The following is a 24855-nucleotide window of genomic DNA, read 5'->3' on the forward strand; positions in this document are numbered from 1 at the left end:
TAACTTCTTCGTTTTTGAATAAAAACTCATTATTTGACCACTCATTTTCTTAGTTCGGACATTTCCAACACAATGATGATGGTTTCGTTGCAAAATTTCTTATGACAACAATATCGATCATAAGGTCACATAATCAACTGACCGTATATCACTGGTCACATGATCAACTGACGGTATATCAAGAAAGATATACGGCACCCTGATATCGGGTCGAAAATACTGCAAGTGACAGGATAAAAAAGAATAGTCTTCCAGTGAAGCTGTAAACTTACAAAGAGATGCATAAAATTCTACAGATTAAAGGAATTCTGCATTTGTATGTAAATTCTGCATAAAATTGCAGTTTGCATGAAGGAGTTTAAATGACTAACCATGAAATTGTTTTAATAGTCGCAGAGATGGAAATGCATTAAAAATGAATCATTGCCTTTAGAAAGATGTAAAGAAGATTTAAAGTACAACCTACGACTGAATCATTAAATTAAATGTAATACCGTTTTGCGATATTAAGGTTCGTCTAGCTCAAAAAAAGGTGGACAAGCGATTAAGGTTTTATAAGACTTCGGGGTAACGTGGCACCATACCAACTGAGATGTTACATGTTGTTGAGAAGAAAACGAATGCCTGTTTGAAACAGGCAGACATTATCTGCGTAATCAAGTATTGCATTGAACCCTTTAACCTTTTTGATAATATAGAAACGCATTTATGCCATCCCATGATGGCGTGTTCAATAATGCGACTTTTAAAAAAATGTATCACATATAAAAAGATCTATTTCATAAATTGAGCCAGGAAACGAAAATTGTACAAATTCTTACAATTTCTTGACCACAAGGCATATTGCTGAGAAAATTGCTTTAATTTGAACGTTTCCAGAAACTGATTGCGCCAGTTTCAAAGTATCAGTAGCACTATAGATGTAAGTGGATACATGACAGTTTCGAAAGTAAATACATTTCAACATAACCGAAATGTATCAGTAAGCTTGTTCTATGAGCCCAGAAACAAAGTAAAATGTATACTTTAATCAGATATCAGACCATTTGCAACTGTTTAAACCGAGCTACTTACTTTGCAAAGATATTGTTTACGAAACTACATTTTGACAAATGAAGATATTGTATTTGTAATTGCAACGTATCCAGAATTCACTGTAATGTCTTGGGGTGCACATGTGGTGATATAAGCGAGAATTGAAAGGAAATCTTTCTTTTAAACCTAATCATAAGCTTGCTTTTGTGACAGTTGAATAATAGTACTTATGCTTTAGTTCATATGCTTGATGTTAATTTTTGTTGTCATTTTTTATTCTTATTTTATTATGTCTTACGTGACGAGCATAAGGACACGTGATTCACGGTTTTCTTGAAATAGGTATAAGATAGCTTTGCGATATTAAGGTCATCTAGCTCAAAAAAGGTGAACGAGGGATTAAGGTTATATGAGACTTCGAGGTAACGTGGCACCATACCAATGGAAACATTACAAGTTGTTGGGAAAAACACGAATGCCTGTTTGAAACAGGCAGAGTATGGCACCAAACCCTATAACCTTTTTGATAATATAGAAACGCATTGATGCCATCCAATGACGGTGTGTTCAATAATATGATTTATAAAATAATGTATCACCTATAATAAGATATATCTCGTAAATTTAGTCTAGAAACGATAATTGTACAGATTCTTACAGTTTCTTTACCACAAGGCATATTGCTCAGAAAGCTGCTTTAATTTGAACTTTTCCAGAAACTGATTGCGTCAGTTTCAAAGTAACAGTGACACTTTAATTGTAAACGGATACATATCAGTTTCAAAAGCATATACATTTCAACCTAACCTAAATGTATCATAAAGCTTGTTGCAAGAACGCAGTAACAAAATAAAATGTGTTATAAAATAAGATATCAGAATATTTGCGAACACGTCTTAAAACGAGGTACTTGCTTTGCAAAGATATTGTTTACGAAGCTACATTTTGTTTGAGATACTCTACATGTAGTTGTAACGTATCCGAAATTCATATATCGGATATATCTTGTAATGTGTCTGGTGCTGAATATAGTGATATATGCGATTATTGAAAACCGAAGGAGTTTTTTAAACCTAATCATCAACTTGTTTTTGTTAATCACAGATTGTAATGTTGATAATTATAGTACTAATGCTTTATTACATATGCTGGACGTTACATTTTGTTCTTATTTTATTCTTACTTTATCCTCATCTTATCTGACGCTAATACTGACATTTTATGAACGGTTTTCTAGAAATAGGTATACCATGTCACAAAACTAATCTTTTTCAAGAATTTCCTCAAATAAAGAGAAACGAAGCTGTATTGAATGAATAGACATGATTATCTGTTTTGATTACTATGGATATATTCTTTTAAGAAGCTGTGTCTTTCTCATTGTCTCTGCGGGAAACGTTATTGTGACATTTTATTCATAAGATTGAAATTTACCGACAACGTCATTTCTATTTCTAAATATCGTTATGCAATAAAACTATAATATTACATTAAACCGACAGAACTTCAAGATCTAACTGCATAAAATATGAAGGATTGGCTTTGGAAAGACATTTATTGGACTCGACAATTGTGTTTGTCCTGTATTTCTATATGTAAAGCGCATTTGAACGTGTTTATCATGAAAATGGCGCTATATAAATCTGGTATAATAATAATAATAATTTCTGTTATAGATTTCTATCCTACTTGATAGTATAAATGCGATATCTGTCAAATAATATTAAAATCAAAAGCCATATCACAGTAATAAGAAACAAGACATGTTTATGTTCCAACTCACCGCAAAAGTAACGGTTACAAAAGCATGCACTTGATAACATAATGTTTATTTGTATGCACAGCTGGCGATCCATGGGTCACCAATTTGTTCTATATTTTTGCGGGCCCGGCTTTCTTGCGATGCAAGGTTCTATGGCTGTGTTAAAGGTATACTATAATACAAGTAAATTTACCCTAACCTTTTATTTTTTGTATACAAATGTATTTTCGAGGTAATAAAATTAAATCCGTGAAACGCATTTTGTCAAGAAATCTTGAAGCATACATTTTTTTCAAGAATCATTTAAAGATATGATCACATAATGAAGGTAATAATAGGTATTGAGATTTGCTTAACATTGTTTGATATGTTTAAGAATATGGTGACATTATGATTTATAGTACTTTTGAAAAAATCAGTACCCTCCGAAGCAAATAATATATGTATAGTTTACTTGTATAATGAGTTTCTTTTGAAAATGAATTATTTAATATGAATTTGATACAGATCAAACGGCAAGTGGCGGGGGTAGAGCTATACAAACCATATCAAATGCATGAAACTAGATCAATGAAAAACTTACAAAATCTTTGACAGCAAACTGAACTGTCTTTAAATATGGAATTATCAAATTATCACAACAAGATTTTATTCTAAAAATACGTTAAATCTCAAAGATTAGTTAAAGGTAGTTATTGCACTGTAAATGCAGCAAATAAATGGCTTTAATGTACATCAGTAAAACTCTCTAAATAAACAAATTATAATGAAAATAACGTGAGACCAGATTTCGAGTCAAGAACATATATAGTTCTTTCACAAAAATACGAATACATGTACGTTTGAACCCCAGAGAAAAACAATTTCTTTGCTTTATTTAAGAAATTGTTTTACTCACAATGTTATAAACACATTCCTCGTTGTCTTACAGACATTCGGGGACATTAGTTTTAATTTGTAAGAATTATTCATAGCAAAGTGTAAGACAATTTAGGTTATCACTTTAATCAAAAACTTAATTATTAGACAGAGATTAAAATAAAGCCGTTCTTCCATTTGCAAGACTCACAAACTTAAATGGAAATTTTAGCAAAATTGTTACCGCTGCAAGTCAGAATAACATCTGCTCTATCGAAATAAATTGAAATTTCCTCTGGCAACTAATTTAAAAGTAACTTCTTAAAGCAAATGAGGCACAAACGTATTAAGTCATTAACGATCTAGATATTTCGCAAAGCGATCAGGAAACCACGTTTGAATGTCAGTTCATAAATAATTAAATGGTTGAAGAGTAAGTATTCCTTGATGTGGTATAAACGTTATAGCTTCATTGTTTTTAGCTTCCGGTGTATTATACAAATGTACTCAAAACCACTGTACCATTTTACAATAGTTTTCTCGTCAGGGTGATTTCGCAGATAATGAGACTTTTGACAACTCAAGAATAGTTGTGTTTCTCTGGTTTCAACGTTAAGTTGAACAAGCAAATTGCTAGAAAATATCAGATCACTATTTAAAACCATATAGCGGACTGCCAGTTTCGAAAGATCAAGACAGATTGGATCAAAGTACCAACTTTTTCACAACGGTAGCTTGGAATTCTGTTTAAAAGGCATTCCCTGAAGTGACCTTAACTCTTATTCCTAGAATGTAACAGCCCCTTTGTAGTTAAGGAGTAGACGCATAGGCAATGATTATATGGCTATGAAGCAGTTTAAAAATTTCATTATAATAAGCAGACTAACAGTAAATGCAAATGGTGCTATTGTGTTAAAGATATCCAGAAACAACATTTTGAATTTGCTGTAAATAAAGGTGCAGGAAACGTTGAACAACATTCCAACATTTAACAATTGAAACAATTTATTTTATGTATATTATTGCATACGGACAGACTAACAGTAGGGTATTTCAGGAACAAACACCTTATATCTCAGTTTCAATTATCAATGTAGAAAGTACACTAGACATGTGTCCATAAGACATTGGTGTCCCATTCCTGTCACTGTACGTTTTCATGACTCTAGGTAAAATAGTTTTAAGATAAATACATTACAGCTGTTAAGTATGTTATGAATATTTTTCATCAAGTCAAGGACCATAACTTTTGTCTTGCTGAGTGAATTCCAGATAACAGAACACCGGGTACGCTACTTCACATGCTGAATAACTTTTCCATCACGTTTCATGGCCCTAGTTCAAATACGTGTTAAAATACGTGCAACACAAACTTTTATGTTCTTTTATGCAAGATTCTGACCAAGCCAAGGGCCATAACTTTGGTCTGGCTGAGTAAAATCTCTAACAAAACCCAAAGTGCACAGCTTCGCATGCTGAATGATAGTTTATATTACGTCAACTGAAAGAAACATATTGGGTGTCATACTGACATTTTCTGCATTAGTTGTCGATGAAAACATCCAAAGATGATAAGTTTATTACATTTCAATCTTGTCGATAACAATCATGTTACATCTAAGACTGTTAAAGTCTGGCACAAGAACTAATTAGTGACAATTCTGCATTACTTTTCTCAGTTTTCTTCACTTCCTGTCTTTAAAGTTGTCTCGAGACGGCGGATGATAAACTGATGGTTTCCAGGAAAGTAATCACACTGAAAACATATTTACTTGTAGGAAACTTTTCAGAGATTTGTGTTAGTAAACATACAAGCAATCAACTGATGTCATTACATTTTCCAATATTGGACAATGAACCAAACATTTCGTAACAGTCTAATTCTGGTGATATTTAGGAATTGCAAATATAATATGTAAAAAGATTTCTATGAAAACAAAAGGGAACAAGTCAAAACAATAGCAGAAACACAGAAAAACTAGGAAAGTTTAAAAAATAATAATACATTAAATGTTTTTTTACTGATCATTGGAACTCTAGATTCCATTATACTGAAAGTACTTTAGCTTAATGACTGCGTAATTACACGGTATTTCAAATTAATACCGTATTTTATATTTCAACATGACTTCTTTCAAACACTAAGCAAAAGTTTTCCACCATTACGAGAATGTGAAAACAATTTATTTGATGGTCATGTCGGTAGCGAGTTACAACAATTATATATTTTCAAATCAGTCAGTAGATGAAAGGCCAAGTTTCAATTTACTACAGACTGAAAATGGTTACCGCTCCAAAATTAAACTAAATTGGTTTTGCCTAAAGTGGTCAACTTTCATAGGGTGATTGTCCGTGGCCAGTAGATGGCCGCCATGATTGTCAGCGTCAATAAGTCAAATGTCAAGGTCAAGTAACCTCAAAACTGAATATTATTTCTAACGACTATATAAGGGTAAAATGCCAAGGTCAGAATATACAATTTCTGACTTCACACTAAGTTGTCTCAAACAGGCCAGCGTGTGGGATAGATGTGTTTAATAAACGGCTCTTGATTTTAATTCTTTTGCGTATTTTGTAATACAAGATAAAGGATAGGTTTCTACAGGTATTCAATGTGAACCGCCCTCTCACACTCTTGTTTCTCGTTCCTCGCCATTTTCTTATTGGAAAGGAAAGACACATCTTATTATTTGTAGATTAAGAACGTAAATGTAACCCTACTGGAATACTATGATACTTAGAGTTCGAAAATATCATTTGTTCTTAATCCATTAAACCTATTTCCAAATTTTGTAAATGAATTAGATTTTCATCATCATGTTGTGTTTATCATATCGACCCTACCATTGTGCGCTACAATTGGACACGTGTTATCTAAAGAGAAGGTAACTGGAGGGTACATGAATATAGTAAGTTTTCAGAATGAATACGACGACAACAATTGTATTTTGTTTCAGGGTTCAGGGCCAATTAGATGAAAGAAAATGTTATATAATTAATGGAGTCTGAATTGAAAATTTTGTACGGTCATGAATAATCAGGTTGTCCAATACCCTTTTGACAATGAAAGACCTTGCTAACATTTACTTAAATAACACCGGGAATTCACTAGGCTTAAATAAATGTAACATGACGTTTACAAACCTTTCACTAAACAAGACGACTGTTTTAATTTTTCTCCAGTGCATGCAAAGAAAGATTAGATTGTGCGTACTTTTGAGATTTTCGGGTTCAATTTACAATGTTTCAAGGCTATGTTTTCACAGAAATACATCAATTTTGATGTCTAGCGTTATGGCCGATCTAAATATCTTCTGACGTCTGTATATAGATGAGGAGTGTTTGACAGCGCTAGCAGTTTCATGAATAATGTGAAAATGGAATTCATCCTTTTGTACACATTTTGACATTTCTGCTAAATTTCTAACTGAACCAGCATCCCTGGAAGTTATTTAAGAGGTTTGTTTAACGAATATATATTTGTAGCTTAATTCAATTTGTGTTAAAACAATTGCTGACATAATAAGAAAACTGAACTAGTTTCACAATTATTCACTGGTACAGAACTACACTTGAATGTGAAGGAATACGAATTATAAATAATCGGAAATTCGTTGCAAAATATATTTCAGTGAATACATAAATGTATATAACTACCATTCTCATTCATTAGATGTTCGACATGGTTCTACCGGGGAACCATGGTAGACCTGTGGTATGGGAGAATGATAAAATGGTTCTACCGGGGAACCATGGTAGACCTGTGGTATGGGAGAATGATAAAATGGTTCTACCGGGGAACCATGGTAGACCTGTGGTATGGGAGAATGATAAATACATGCACGATCATAAGATATACGTTCCATCATAATGAAATGTAAAATAACTTTGGAAACGTCAAAGAATTATTTGACATTGTTTCAACATAGATATCGTGACGTCACGACACTGTAACGTCATAACGAAATGCACGTGATGTAGCGAGGGTAAAATGGATATAATATGGTCAAAACCATTGGAAATACACAAAATAAAAGGATAATCTGTTGAATCCTGAGAAAACTTTGCGAATAGTAACAGCCTTCTCAAAAGCTTTGCTATCAGATAATGGTAATCAAGTACTTTCAAAATGATCATTGTGTGGCGAAGGAAGGGTGGTTTTCAGTTGAAAATATTATAATGTAAGCTAGCTAGTTTTGCATACAGGATACAGACCAATCTGTAGTCATTTCATTTCGATATACGTCAGCAAGTTGATGGAATACAGTTAAAATATCAGACATCTTTGTTCCATTCATTCCAATAAACTAAATAAGGTAACTTTAGCCATTTTGATGTGCACAACAAATTATCATGAAAAATAATTCTAAATACAATGACAAAAGTAGAACTAAAACCCGTGCATTATCTCCACATCCGGTTGTAAGATTGTTAGCTTGAAATTTACCGGACTAAATTGGCTGACGTTGTCTGAAAAGAAACGATAATGAAAACGATTTAAAATGACGTTTAGGTTATTAAATGGTCGTTAGTCACTTTTATAAACCGCTGAACATGGTTTTATGGAAATTACTTTTTAGGGTTTTAGGGACAGTATATTGAACAATTAATTTTCCCTTTAGTGTAATGTCTTTGGTTTCCCTTCTTTTAATAAGTGGTAAAAGATTCTACAGGAAATTCTCGGATTTCAAATCGAACATTACCATATTATCCATCGTCGGTTTGTGTAAAACATTAATATCAATGAGATCAAATTGAAGAAACGATTTATCAATTTGTGCAACAGATCAATTGAAATAATGCTTTATTATAGAAAAAAGTGAAAATCACAATCATGATAGTCAGTAAAATGAAAAATATCTCATACCAAGAGCTGTCGACACTACTGGTTCAACATACTAATTAGCTGTTTGAATAAGCCAATAGACATGTAGTAGTACTGACAACTTTAAAGAAGGTTTTCAACGGCGGAAAGGGGATGTAAAGATACAAAAACGGGTATATGATCACGTCTAGGTCAATCACTCAAAGAGATAATTTCTTACAAGCATCAGTTATGGATTTGTGAGCAAAATATCACGTATTTCTTGATGAATACTGAATTACTGTCATCAAAAATAAAAGTTGGTTGGCATTTCAAAAAAGGAATATGTTTGTTATTTTTTTACTTTGTTGATAATATAGTGTAATTTCGCTTCAAATAAGTGACTATCATTGAACTGATTATAAATCTGTTGCCAAGTAAAGCCATTTTTTATGTCACTGATTTCTGATAAAAGTATGACAGATTTATGGCGACAGTGTTTGGAGTAGACAGATTGATTATTTAAACCTTCCTCTGTTATACTTATTTAATGACACATACATTTTATTTGAGTAAATGGATGCATATCGTCTGTCAACAACTCGCCCATTTTTTACTGTGTACGTTCTTGACAGGTCATAATATATGCGAATAAGTTTTCTTACCAATATCATTATTGAATCTTGTTTCTTTTTACTGTCTGTACATAACTTCTATTGTGGTCTATTGCTATTGCGGGGATGTTTGAAAGAATAATAATACCTGGCGATATAGCGCATTTATTCGCACAAGCGTTTTAAATTTTGACAAGTCAAAGGTGGTTTGTTCAGTTATCAGTTTTAAATTCGAAGGTACTAATCTGTTGCCATACCAGCAGCTTTCAAACTGTCCATTAATCGGATGAACTTTCTTCAAAAGGGGAAAGCCCAACAAAAAGTATTTACCCTTCTGGACTTAAACGCGTAAAGAAAACTTTAACTGTTTTACTAATTTTTATACAAACATTCCAAAAACAGTTGATTTGCAGCAGGTACTTAATTAAATTCAAAATAACCCTGAAAACTAAGCAGTGCATGCTTATGTGTAATCGTCATTTTCGATAGCCTCTGGAAACAACGCCTTTAGCTTACTGGCTACGAGATATGACTGATCTGGTTTTACCGTTCAAATTCACTCGTAAAATTCCAAAGCATATTTACTGGAATGTTGTTTTCTTTAAACTTTCGACATGTTGTATTACAGTATTCTTCTCGCGTGTAGAATCAAATACTTGTTACAGAGCTTAACTCAGTGTATGTGGCAGTAATTCGGCAATAAGATAAATAGAACACCTTTTATGGTTATATCAATCTTTCCATTTCTTTTTATGTGACTGGGTTTTACTATATATACGTTAGCCGGATCATCATTAATATCTTTACCTTTTGAGTTATTTGTTCTTCGCCAATATATGATTATAGAAGAAATTGTAGAGTTTGTGTTCATAGCACCGCGGTCTATATTATTGCCAAAATCGTGTAAGTGGGATTATTTTTTACATTTCATGATAGTGCTATATGAATAAATCATTTCCAGTTTCAGCTTAAAGCCATTTTTGACACTATACTTACCAGTACAATGCATTTCCAGACCTTTATTTTCAGGTTAAGTTTTGAAAACTTCTAGTAGATTCATTCATTATTTTACTTGAAAATTTTGAAAGAAAACACCGTTTGTCTTTGAGATTATGGCTCAGTCTTGACCCAAAATAAACATGAAATGAAATTGAAAGTCTGTTCAAGTCTGAAAAATCTACCAATATATTGTCGTATTACACATCACAAGAACTAGATTATATCGCACGACACATAGGTCTTTTGATAACTTTCTCTATGGCATTTCCCTTTACAAAAGACATCACTGTGATGTAGAATTGTGGGACTCATTGTCAAATTATTTTGACTGGTCTTATTTTAGTTAAGTAATGAGTGGCTTACGTATAATTTTCTAGCAAAGTTAAGCATGATACCATTTACATTGTTTTAAACGAAAACAAATGGAAGAATACGACTATGATGATTTCCTTTGAGGTACAATGCCATTTTCAGATCCTAAAACATTAGAATTAATCATTTTGTTCTCGTGCGTGCCGAAGTTGACAGTTAGCTGCAAAATATATAGGTTTACAGTGATTAGGCCGTAACTTACGACACATGAGTTCTGAGACAAGATTGCTTATAACCCACTCAAAAGCTTTGCTATCAGATAATGGTAATCAAGTACTTTCAAAATGATCATTATGTGGTGAAGGAAGAGTCGATCGCAGTTGAAAATATTATAGTGTAAGCTAGCTAGCTTTGCATATAGGATAAAGACTAATTTATAGTAATTTTACATATGTGCGTCAGCAAGTTGATGGCATACTGCTAAAATATCAGACATTCTTGTTCACAGAAAATTATTTTGAAAAAATCCAAAATACGATGACCAAAGCAGACATTTAGCCCGTGCATTGTCTCTGCATCCGGTAGTACATTGTACGTTTGTTAGCCTGAAATATATTTTAATGATATTTAGGTTTTATCAAATTGTCGTTAGTCACTTTCATAAACCAATGAACAGGGTTTTATTGAAAGTGCTTTTTATTAGGGGCAGTATATTGAAAACTTAATTTTCTCTTTAGTGTGATGTCTTTGGTTTCCCATGTATAAGTGGTAAAAGATTCGGCAGAAAACTCTCGGATTTCAATCGACCATTATCATATCATCAATTGTCAATCTGTGTTATTTATTCATTTATTCCAAAATCGACAATTTCAAAATATAACGCTTAGATCTATCGCAGCACTTTATATCACGACGACGTGATTCAAAGGAATCGCCTTCCAATGACGCGGCAAATTAACAAATGCATAAAATTCTACAGATTAAAGGAATTCTGTATTCCTATGTAAATTCTGCATAAAAGATAGCAAAAGTGCAGTTTACATGAAGGAGTTACCGAATGAATTAATGAAGAAAAGATGGAAATGCATTAAAATTTATCATTGCCTTTAGAAAGATGTAAAGAAGATGTGAAGTGGAACCGTCGACTGAATCATTAAATTAAATGTTTTACTGTTACTATATGGAAGAACAAGTCGTCCAGCTCAAAAAAAGGTGAAGGAATGATTAAAGTTTTAAAAGACTTCGGGGTAACGTGGCACCATACCAATGAGGCATTATAAGTTGTTGAGAAGAAAACGAGTGCTTGTCTGAAACAGGCAGCCACTATCCGCGTGATCAAGTATGACATCGAACCCTTTAACCTTTTTGATAATATAGAAACGCATTTATGCCATCCAATGACGGCGTCTCTAATAGTACGACTTTTAAAAATGTATCACATATCGTAAATTGAGTCAGGAAACGATAATTATACAAATTCTTACAATTTCTTGACCATAAAGCATATTGCTGAGAAAACTGCTTTAATTTGAACTTTTCCTCAAACTGATTGCATCAGTTTAAAAGTAACAGTGGCACAATAGATGTAAACGGATACATGACAGTTTGATAAGCAAATACATTTTAACATACCTTAAATGTATCATTAAGCTTGTTGCAGGAGCCTAGTAACAAAATAAAATGACAATGTATTCTTTAATAAGATATCAGATCATTTGCATACACCTCTTAAAACCGAGGTACTTACTTTGCAAAGATATTGTTTACGAATCTACATTTTGTTTTATGAAGATATTCTATATGTAATTGCAACGTATCCGGAATTCATATATCGGATTTATGTCATATCTTGTAATGTCTGGCGACGAATATGGTGATATAAGCAAGGATTGAAAAGAATTCGTTCTTTTAAACCTTATCATAAACTTGCTTTTATTAATCACATATTGTAATGTTGATAATAGTACTTATGCTTTATTTCACTTGATATTACTTTTTTGTTCTTGTTTTATTCATGTCTTATGTGTCGGTCATACTGACATGTGGTTAACAGTTTTCTAGAAATAGGTACATGTATACGATGTCTCAAAACTAATATTTTTCAAGAATTTCCGAAATAAGTGCAATGAAGCTGTATTTATTACATAAACAAGATTATTTGCTTTGATTTCTGTGGATATATTATTTTTAAAAGCTGTGTTATTCTCCTTGTCCTTGCGGGAAACGTTATTGTGACATTTATTCATAAGATTGAAATTTATCGACAACGTCATTTCTATTTCTAAATAACTTAAATAATGCAAAAAGCTATAATATTACATTAAACCGACAGAAATTCAGGATCTGACTGCATAAAATATGAAGGATTGGCTTTGGAAAGACATTTATTGGACTTGACAGTTGTGTTTGTCCTGTATTTCTGTTATGGATTTCCATCCTACTTGATAGTATAAATGCGATATCTGTCAAATAATATTGAAATCAAAATGCATATTGTTAGAACAGTACTGAGAAACAAGACATATGTATGGTCCAACTCACCGCATAAGTAACGGTTACAAAATCATGCACTTGATAACATATCGTTCCTGGCGATCCATTTTGCGGGCACGGCCTATTTTGCGATGCAAGTCTCTCCGGCTGTCTTTAGGGTGATCCGTGCTTCCGGCGTATCTATCCATACCTTTTATTTTTTTATTTTGTATACCAATGTATTTTCGAGGTAATAAAATAAAATCTGTGAAATACAGAACACAGCCAGCAACTTAGTAGCAGACTCGGTTTAACTGAGTCTGTCTGTTTACAGGTAACAAAATGTGAAACACCCCTCAAACCCCCTAGCACCGCCTTAAGCGGAATTTTGATTTAGTAAAATAAAAGTACTAGGCCTTACAAGCGGAAAAATAGATTTGTATCAAAGTGTTTTAAAAGAACGTATAATCAAAACAAGTATGGTAATATTAGTCGCATGTTTTCCAGCAACTATCATACAATGGCCGGAAAATGGTACATGTAATAAGAAAACTATAATCCCTTAAAAATACCAGTAAGCGAACATGCTATCTGTGTCATTATATGCGGTTCGAAAACTGTTTGTCTATGAACCCATCACTTTAGCACGCATTTTGTCAAGAAATCTTTAAGCATGTATTTTTTAAGAAACCTTTAAGGATATGATCACATAAAAAGGGTTTACATGTATAACGCGTTTCTCTTGCAAACAAATTAGCTAATTTGAATTTGATATCTGTAATTCGCAAGTGGCGGGGGTAGATCTACAAAAACTATATTCACAATTAGATCAATGAAAATCTAACACATTCTTTGACAACAAACTGAACTTTAGATATGAAAATAGGATATTATCAAAACAAAATTTCATTCTACAAATACGCCAAATCATTAATACATTAATTGATTTAATGTATATGAAAATCGTGTCTTTCAATTTAAAGTAGTTATCGTACATTGTCAATGTAGCAAATACAAGTGCCTTTAGAGTACAATCAGTAAAGTTCTCTAAATAAGCAAATTATAATGAGAATAAATGTGAGACCAGATTTCAAATGAAGAACATAGTTCTTCATCAAAATATGAATGCTGGTATGTATGTATTTATGTATTATCCAACAATAAAACCTACGTTTGAACCTCAGAGAAAAACAATTTCTTTACTTTAGTTAAGAAATTGCTTTACTCACAGTGTTATAAACACATTCATCGTTGTCTTACTGACGTTCGGGAGCATTATTAGTTTTATTTTCATAGCGAAATAAAGATTTAAAAAAGTCGTTCTCATATATGCTAGACTCACAATTTTAGCAACATTGTTACCGCTGCAAGTCAGAATAACATCTGCTCTTCTGAAATCAATTGAAGTTTCCTCTCACAACTAATTTAAAAGTAACTTTCTAAAGCAAATGAAGCACAGACGTATTACGTCATTAACGATCTAGATATTTCGCATAGCGATCATTAAACCACGTTTGAATGTCAGTTTATAAATCATTAATTGATTGAAGAGCAAGTATTCCTTGATGTGTAATAAACGTTATAGCATCATTTTATAGCTTCCGGTGCATTGTACAAATGTACTCAAAACTCCTGTAACATTCGACAATACTTCTCTCGCCAGGATGATTTCGCAGATACTGAGACTTTTGACAACCCAGGAATAATTGTTTTTCTTTGGTTTCAACGTTAACTTGTAGAACTATAAAGTAAATTGCTAAAAATTGCTCAGATCACTATTTATCTAGACAGACTGGATCAAAGTACCAAATTTCTCACAACGGTAGCTTGTGACATTTTTACTGTTAATTAATTAACATCTCATTGGAATTCTGTTTTTAGAACATTCCCTGGAGTGACCTTAACTCTGACCCCTAGTATGCAACAGCCCCTTTGTAGTTATGGAGGCAATGCTTATATGGCTATGAAGCAGTTTAAATCCTTCATTAGTATAAGCAGACTAGCAGTTAATGCAAATGGTGCTATTTTGTTAAAGATATTCAAAAGTTGGTATCAAACAAACAATTTTTTGAATTTGCTTTACATAAAGGTGCAGGAAACGTTCACCTCGACTATCTTTTACCGTCGTTCAATCAGCCTAAATTATATTTATATCAAAATAAAAGTTTGTGATGGCTTTGATGTCATTTTCATCTTATTCCAACATTAAACAATTAAAACAATTTATTTAATGCATATTATTGCATACGGACAGACTAATAACTGGATTTTTCAGGAACAATCACCTTATATCTCAGTTTCAATTATCAGTTTAGAACGTAAACTAGACATGTGTCCACAGGACATCGGCGCCCCCTTCCTATCACTGTACATGGTTTCATGACTCTAGGTAAAATATTTTAAAGATAAATGCATTACAACTGTTAAGTATATTATGTGTACTTTTCACGAAGTCAAGGACCATATCTCTAGTCTTGCTGAGTGAAATCCATATAACAGAACACCAGGTACGCAACTTGACATGCTGAATAACTTTTCCATCATGTTTCATGACCCTAAGTCAAATACGTGTTAAAGTACGTGAGACACACACCTTTATGTCCTGTTGTGCAAGTTTTTGACTAAGCCAAGAGCCATAACTTTGGTCTGGCTGAGTAAAATCTCTAACAAAACCCAAGGTACACAGTTTTGCATGCAGAATAATAGTTTATATTACGGCAACTGAAAGAAATATATTGGGCGTCATACTGACATTTTCTGCATTAGTTGTCGATGAAAACATCCAACGATGATAAGTTTTATTACATTTCAATCTTGCCGATAACAATTATGTTACATCTAAGACGGTAACAGTCTGGCACAAGAACTAATTAGTGACAATTCTGCATTATTTGTCTCAGTTTTCTTTCTTCCTGTCTTTTAAAGTTGTCTCGAGACGGCGGATGATAAACTGATGATTTCCAGGAAAGTAATCACACTGAAAACATATTTACTTGTATGAAACTTTTCAGAGATCTCTGTTAGTAAATATACTTGTGAGCACTTAAGTTTACCGTAATAGCAACTTGACATTCTTTCGAGCAATCAACTGATGTCATTACCGTTTCCAATATTGGACAATGAACCAAACATTTCGTAACAGTCTAATTTTGGTGATATTTAGGAATTGCAAATATAATCTGTAAGAAGATTTCTAAGAAAACAAAACGGAACAAGTCAAAATAATAACAGAAACACAGAAAACCAGGAAAGTTTAAAAGTTAAATACATGGTTTTCTTACTGATCATGGGAACACTAGCTTAATGACTACCTGGTAATTACACAGTATTCCAAATTAATACCGTATTTTATATTTCAACATGACTTCTTCAACACTAAGCAAAAGCTTTCCACCATAACGAGAATTTATTTGATGGTCATGTCGGTAGCGACTTACGATTATATATATTTTCAAATTACTAGATTAACAATAAATAAATATTTATCTCTTACGAAAATGTCGTATCTTTTTCTAATTCCTTTCTTATACATCAACACAGACATATTGGTTAAAACCTTATTATAAAGATGAGAATCAGTGATATCTATTTTAATGTGATCTCACCAATTGTCTCCTGTAATTAAATAACAGATTGAATTATTTTTGATAATTATGAATAATGTACTCTAAGCAATATGCATGTGTTTTGATAACTGTCCCAGGACGAAACATAATGAATAAGACTTACGAGTAAGAATATGTGCGGTTTTCATGCACATACTCGTATACTTATTAGCAACATCCTTCATAATATTGAAAAATGTAGACAGACCGGGCAAAAATTTTAGCTGTAATTCCAAGGTCTCATCACTCTAGAAATCTATTTTAGGGAACATGAAATGGTCACAATATAACAAATGGCTATATTAGTGAATCTTACTTTTTATTTACTTTTCATTTTATTCTTGATACATATTTAAGTATAAACTGATTCATATTTACTCATTTGCGTAGATTGATATCAATTTTTACTCTGTACATCCGTCTGTCCAAAAGTCAAAAATGTCTTATTTTCAGATCAATACATTTGTGTGAACAAATATTGATGAACCCAAGAATGTGCAGCTTGACTTTTGTTCTTTATCGGCCTATGGTAATGAATATGTCTGGGTAAATTTTGGGGACCACATATTATTTTCTGTTTCGTCCGTTTTTCTGTACGTCGCGAAACCGTCTGTCACAAAACAGCTGTTTTGGTTAAATCTGAGTTATTTTTGTTGATGTTTTTACGTTTTGGTACTCCCAACCCCTACGATTGTTTTGATTTTAGGGGAAGGGACCCTTATGAGGTTCCCTTGTCCGTCCGTCCAAATTTGTGCCGTGAATATCTCAAAACCTATTTGAACTCGAGTCATTCAACCTCACAGGATTGTTATTTCAGCATGTGAACTTGTGCACCTGTTGTTTTATTGGGAGTTCACACGTAGTCAAATTATGCACAAAAATAGCCTTAGTGTTTGTATCTCAAAAAGTATTTGACCTAAGATTATAAATAGATAAACTTCAACAAAACATTTAAAGGAAGCATAATAAAATCCTCCGGTTTTACGAATTGATGACCAGTCAAAGGCAGACTTATCATACTGGTAAAAACACAACGGACATTAAGATTTGCTTGTTTATATCTATTTCTAATCTTCTTTCTGTCATATGATACTGTTTTAATTAAATCATTTTGTGTGTTATCATCTAATTATTTTACAATATTCACCATTACAATAACTGTTTCTATAAATAAAACTTCCTCCATCGAGTGAAAAAAGACAGAGCAGACCGTATGCATACTTTTCAAGAAGGGTTTTTTGTTGTTGTTGTTCTTGTCCTGGTTTTTTAACATTACATAAGAATGAAATCCTAAAAAAGGTTATCATAATTAGAGCGATAATAAAACGTTTATGTTAATGAAATTTTTGTTAGATATAAAATATAAAATTAAATTTCAAGAGACATTTCTATCTCAAATTAAAAGGTGACGGACGGAGCGTTTACAAAGTCCAAAGTAGAACTTATTCTTCAGAAAAATGTACTAAATTATCATCTCTGATTATTGTTCCTTCTCTTGAGAACACTTAGAACTGGTAAGTCACACTTGACTGAGCAACTGATCGCAAAACCTGCTGTCATTACAAGCTGGTCCATCAAACTCTGTGATCTTAGAAAGTACCTCTCACGTTAAGATTAATCTTTCAAATCTGGCTGAACGCGGTCTGCGCACTACATATTACTTAACCCGAGGATGAAAAAGTGGCATTGTTGAAACATGCCAAACATCTTATTTGTCACAACGGTTAACATACGTCGTTACCTTCGAATTTATGGTCAGTATGTGAAAACAAACCCCATCTCTCATTGTCCCTGTTAAGATTTCTTTCTTTGTGCTGCGGAATTCCATTTCAGTGCATATGCGCAGAAATTTGGGCCCCCAGTCAATTGATGCCCCTATTTGCAGACTATATAGTTAAAATATCCTCTCAGTAGTGGAGGTCAGAAAACAAAAATCGACCTCCTCCTTAAATTATCGATTAAAAAATGGAACCAAATATAGACGGGGATTTACCTCCGATACCGTCTAGGCATTTAGTGTTTACATAATTTCAGCGCAGCAGAATGTTAGTAGTAATGTCCATTTCCGAGTAGTTAGGCGTTGGACTACCAACCTTGTGGTCCGGATTCGAAATCCGGTCTCGTTTCTTTTTTTAAAGTTGTTAGTTATATTGAAAATTGTTAATTTCTTTTTTTTTGTTATATTATTAGCGTAACGTTTCAAACGTCATTCAAACGTAATTTGACGTAACTGTAATGAGCGTTTTATAAATCTAGTATTCAACTAGTAAACTAGAGTCAACTCGAGCTGGTTTAGGTATGACTCTGGTCTGGAATCGTTTGGGGGAGTAATCACCTAAATCTAAATTATTTTAGTTTATAATGGTCATAGATACTCTATAGGCAAATGAGCAAACGTCCAATCTTGGGGTTCGGCATACAGATGACCAATGTTTAAAACAGACATTGCAACCAAAATTTACAAGATGTTCATTATATATTTATATAGATGTACCCTAGAAGGAACTTTTGCTATGCTTTAACTTGATTTATTAGAAAACATTAACAATAATTAGTAAGGACAACACTTCAGTTTCAAGCAATATGCTGAATCTGATCATACAAGTAACACTGAACGCGTATAAACTTAATTTAAATGTTAAGACAATGTTTCCCACAAAATTACACAATGTTTAGATTTTTCACCTAAACATTAAATTTTGTAATCAAAAGGCATGAATGAAAATGCAATTTTATCATATTCATTAAAACTATATACATATATATATATATATATATATATATTATAATATATAGCAAATAGTATCGCGACAACACCAATTATTTGATATCTTATCAGGTTAATCTGCAAAAAGGTAGGTGTAACACAGTTGATGGAAGAAATTTACTTAGACTGTTATTATGCCCCCTACGAAGGAGAAGGGTATATTGGTTTGCTCTTTGTCTGTCTGTTGGTCGGTCTGTTGATCGATAAGTAGACAATTTAGTTTACGATCAATAAATTGAAGATTCTTATGCCTACATATTTTTGTGATTTTATGTTTTTTATGTTTATTATGATGACCACATCATGACTGCGCCCTCGTGTTTTGAGAGGTATCATATGTCACGGTACGAACTTAGTCACGTAAGGGGAGAATATGTGTCAGGCAGCCGGTTAGCTCAGTCGGTAGAGCACTCACCTTGTAAGCGAGGGGTCCCGGGTTCGAGCCCCGGACTGACTGCACATTTTGCTCACTTGTGACATTCGACGCTATTTTGATGGTTCAGTAAAATGTTGAAACGAGTCGTCTGATTGGTTCAAATAAAAATAGATTTGCGAAAACAAAAATTGCAACATCGGAAATCCAAATATACATAAAGATGAATGTGAATAGGTCATCCTCAGATCTTCGTTTAGAAGATCAAGTACTTTAGTAAGATTGATGAAAGGTCAAGTTTCAATTTACTTCAGACTGACAATAGTTTCCTCTCCAAATCTAAATATCGCTTTTGCCTAAAGTGGTCAACTTTCAAAGGATGATTGCCCGAGACCAGTAGATGGCGTCTATTATTGTGGACGTCAATAAGTCAACTGTAAAGTAACCTCGAGACTGAATATTATTTCTAACGAATATATTAGGGTAAAATGTCAAGGTCACAATATACAATTTCTAATTACACACTAATTTGCCTCAAACAGGCCAGCGTGTGGGACAGATGTGTTTAATAAACAGCTCTAGATTTTAATGCTAACACCAGATAAAGGATAGATTTTTACAGGTCTTCAATGTGAACCGCCCTCTCACACTCTTGTTTCTCTTGTTTCTCACTTTTTTTTTATTGGCCAGGAAAGACACATCTTATGATTTTCTGTAGATCAAGAACGTAAATGTAACTCTACTGGAATACTTAGATACTTAGAATTCGAAAGTATCATTTGTTCTTAATCCATTAATCCTATTTCCAAATTGTGTAAATGAATTAGATTTTCATCATCATTTTGGGTTTATCCCATCGACTCTACCATTGCGCGCTACAATTTGAGACGTGTTATCTAAAGAGAAAGTAACTGGAGGGTACGTGAAAATAGTAAATAGTTTGTACATTCATGAATAATCATGTTGTCCAATACCCTTTTGTCAATAAAAAACCTTGGTAACATTTACCTGAATAACATCTGTCTTCCATCTTCTGAATACACTTGGCCTTCTTGATTGCTAAACATCTAATATATATGCAAAATGATAACTTGGCTGAAATAAAAGTAATATGACGTCTACAAACCTTTCATCAAACAAGACGACTGTTTTGATTTTTCTCCAGTGCATGCAAAGAAAGATTAGTTTGTGTGTACTTTCGAGTTCCGTTTACAATATTTCAAGACTATGCTTTCACAGAAATACATCAATTTGGATGTCTACCATTATGGTCTGATCTAAATGTTTTCTGTCGTCTGTATGTAGATAGTGAGTGTTTCGACAACGCTAGCATTACCGTATGTAATGTAAAAATGGAAATTCATTCTTTTGTAAGCATTTAGACATTTCTGCCAATTTTCCCACTGTACCGGAATCCCTGGTAGTTATTTAAGATGTTAGTTTAACGAATACACATTTGTAGCTTAATTTAATTTTGTGCAAAAATAATTGTTGAAATAATAAGATAACGGAACTAGTTTCACAAATTTTCACAGCTACAAAACTACACTTGAATGCGAAAGAAGATGAATTATAAATAATCGGAAATTCGTTGCAAAATATATTTCAGTGAAGACATGGATATATATTTATACATGTATGAACATAAAATATACGTTCCATCGTTATGAAATGTAAAAGAACTTTGGAAACTTCAAAGAATTATTTGACCTTTTTTAACATAGATATCGTGACGTTACGACATTGTAACGTCCTGACGCAATGCACGTGATGTTACGCGGGATATAATGTGGTCAAAACTATTAAAAATACACACACAAAAATGGATAATCTGTTTGTTTCGGTGTAACGTTGATATATATTCCACTCGCTGTGCCAATCGTGAAAATATTGCATTTAAAATAGGGTTCACTCAGTGAAATATATTTCGACCTTACACTAAAACAAACAAATATCTTTTATATAATGATTAGCCCGTAACTTACGACACAAGATATTGAGTCCTGAGAAAATATTGCTAATAGTAACAACCCACTCAAGACCTTTGCTATCAGATAAAATGGTAAAATGATAATTATGCGGTGAAGGAAGAGAGTCGTTCTCAGTTGAAAATATTATAGTGTAAGCAAGCTAGCTTTGCGTATAGGATACAGACTTCAGAAATTTTGATTAGAATGTCGTGCACAACAAATTATATTGAAATATTGTTCCGGTGGTAAGTTTCTGAGCCTGAAATGTACCGGGCTAAATTAGCAAAACGGCTAACGTTGTCTGAAAAGAAACGATAATGAAAGCAATTTAAAATGACATAAATGGTCGTTAGTCACTTTCATAAACCGCTGAACTGGGTTTTATTGAAACGATTGTTTATTATGGACAGTAGATTGTGCAATTAATCTTCCCTCTGATATAATGTCATTGGTTTCCATTCTTTTCTAAGTGGTACAAGATTCTGCAGGAAATTCTCATTACCATATCATCCATCGTCAGTCTTTGAAGTGTGACAGATTTATGACGACAGTGTTTGGAGAAAACATATTGTGTATTTGCACATTCCTCTGTGATACTTATTACATTAGGCAGACATTTCATGTGAGGAAAAATGGATGCATTTCGGCTGACAAGAACTCGCTCCGTTGTTGACAGGCCGTACTCGAGTGAGTTCCTTCAGCGATATTATTATTGAACCTTGTTTATTTTTTATTGTCTGTACATAACTTCTATGGTGGTCTATTTCTATGGCTTGAATGTTTAAAAGCATAATAATGCATGGCATTATAGTGCATGTATTCGCACAAACGTTTAAAATTTTGACAAACAAGTCAAAGGTGATAATTTCAGTTACTGGTTTCCGAAGGTACTAATCCTTGCCATACCAGCAGATTTCAGAATTCCAATTAATCGGATGGACCCTCTGTGGAAAGAAAAAAGCCTAACATAAAATAATTACTCTTCTTGAATTAAACGCGTGACAGAACCTTTAACTCTTTGACTAATTCTTACAGACATTCCAAAACAGTTGGTTTGCAACATATACTTAATTAAATTCAAAATAAGCAGCCATTGTTTGTGTAAGTTTTCAATAGTCTCTGCAAACAACGCTTACAGCGTACTCGCTACGTTACAATAATTTAAGGCTTTGCTTTCTCAGAAATACATCAATTTGGGAGACCTTGTTTCGTTTCTACTTTCTGTACATAACTTCTGTGGTTGCTTGAATGTTTTGAAAGGATAATAATGCCTGGCATTATAGGGCATTAATTCGCAAAAACGTTTTAAATTTTGACCAGTCAAAGATGATATGTTCAATTCCTGGTTTCAAATCTGGACTTATCTATTACCACATCAGCAACTTTCAAACTGCCCGTGAATTGAGTGGTCTTTCTTCAAAAATAGGAAATCCCAACATAGAACATTACTCTTCTAGATTTAGAAGCGTGACGGAAACTTCAACTGTTTGACTATTTTTTTACAAACATTCCAAAACAATTGGTTTGCAACATATACATATGTACTTAATTAAATTCAAAATAGCCTTGAAAAACAAGCAGTCCATGCTTTTGTGTAAGCGCCCCATTTGCGATCGCCTGGAAACAACGTTTTCAACATACTCGCTATGAGGTATGGCTGATCTAGTTTCACCGTTCAACTGCATTCGTCAAATTCCAAAACATATTTACTGACGAATGTACTGGAATGATGTTTTCTTTAAACTTTCAATATGTTATATTACGGTTTACTTCTTGCGCGTAGAAACAAACACTTATTACAGAGCTTAAATCCTAGTATGTTGCAGTAATAGGGAAAATATTCGTTTAAAACACTCTTCATGGTTGTATCAATCTCTCTATTTCATTTATTGTGCCTGGAGCTTTTCAATATTTTACTACATATACGTTAGCCGGATCACCATTAATATCTTAACACTTTGCATTAATGTTATTTGCCAATATATAAATGAAGTTCTGTTACGAGAGCACAGAACCGACATTAGTTTCTAGAGTTTTTGTACATTAGATTAAGGAATGAGACCGCGGTCTATATCATTACCAAAACGTGTGTTGAAACATTAAAATTGTGATTATTTTCACATTTTAGGTTAGTGCTATATTAAATACATTATTTACAGTTTCAGTCTAAAGCCATTTTATGAGACTGCATTTCCAGACCTGTATTTTCAAGTTAAGTTGTGAAACATATCCAGGGATTTATTCATTATTTTACTTTGGAATATCAGCTTTAAAAGTTTGAAAGAAAATACCGATTTGTCATTGAGATTTTGGCCCGGTTTCGACCCCAAATAGACATAAAAAAGAAAATGGTTTCTGTTCTAAGTCAGTTCGAGTCTGGTACAAATACAAATTGCAAATGACAATATTAGCATATTGTCCTATTTTCCTAACAATGCAAATATATCATCACGAATCCTTTAATTATAATGCTGACATATAAATACTAACCATTTCTGTGTATTTTAGACGCATTCTCTAATGACAGGTAATGCATAATGTTATGAGAAATCTGAAAACGTTGAGGCCTCTCCACAAATCCGTAACATTTAGTACTTTTGCTCACAAATTCATTACCAAAGCTCATCGGAATCATCACATATTCTTCATGAAACTGACATCTCTAGTCGTGATAAATTGATAAATGAAATTGAAAAAAAACACCAAGAAATTGAACGATTTATTGAAAATATGATTACCAAGTAGAAATCAAATGTTATTTTTAATTACTAATACGAAAAAAAAGGTATTTTCTTTTTCACAAAACACAGAAATTGAAATGTTTTTGGAACTATCATTTTCGTTACATTTTTATATATTTTATCTACAGAGCAGCTCAAGCGGAAAATTTATTCTTCTCGATCCTCGGAGCGAGTCGGTCATCTTTCGGAGGATTTATGAGGACATCCTTGAAGCTACTCGAGATGAAATCCAAATTGCTTAATACACACCTGTACTGATTTCTTTTGTTGCCGAGGAATTTCCTGAATGACTTCGAGACGAACATATAATTACCTTTCATGACTTTTATTGGCGGTTGACAGATTCCACGTTACGCGGAACACAAAAATATATTTTATATAATGATATGTCAAAATACAATGTCACAAATGATATTGTAATGTAAGACAAATTCATTTAGAGATAATATCACTTATTAACAAATTAAAACGCATAAAAGAATTACGTGTCTTTTTTTCTAATTAGTGACTGATCATCTGCCCCTGAGGGTAATTTAAAAACGC

The 24855-nt window shown here is 32.9% G+C and overlaps 1 protein-coding gene and 1 non-coding gene across 4 annotated transcripts in view; one reads left to right on the forward strand and one right to left on the reverse strand.

Annotated features, from left to right (window-relative positions):
- The window catches only part of LOC123564135 (synaptotagmin-15-like), a 397543-nt gene that overhangs the window by 288063 nt on the left and 84625 nt on the right, over positions 1–24855 (reverse strand). The window lies entirely within an intron of this gene.
- On the forward strand, positions 19613–19685 carry Trnat-ugu (transfer RNA threonine (anticodon UGU)). Its single transcript has one exon. It is a non-coding gene; the product is annotated as a tRNA-Thr (tRNA).

Source organism: Mercenaria mercenaria, chromosome 2 (genome assembly GCF_021730395.1).
Source record: "Mercenaria mercenaria strain notata chromosome 2, MADL_Memer_1, whole genome shotgun sequence".
NCBI classification, from domain to species: Eukaryota; Metazoa; Mollusca; class Bivalvia; order Venerida; family Veneridae; genus Mercenaria; species Mercenaria mercenaria.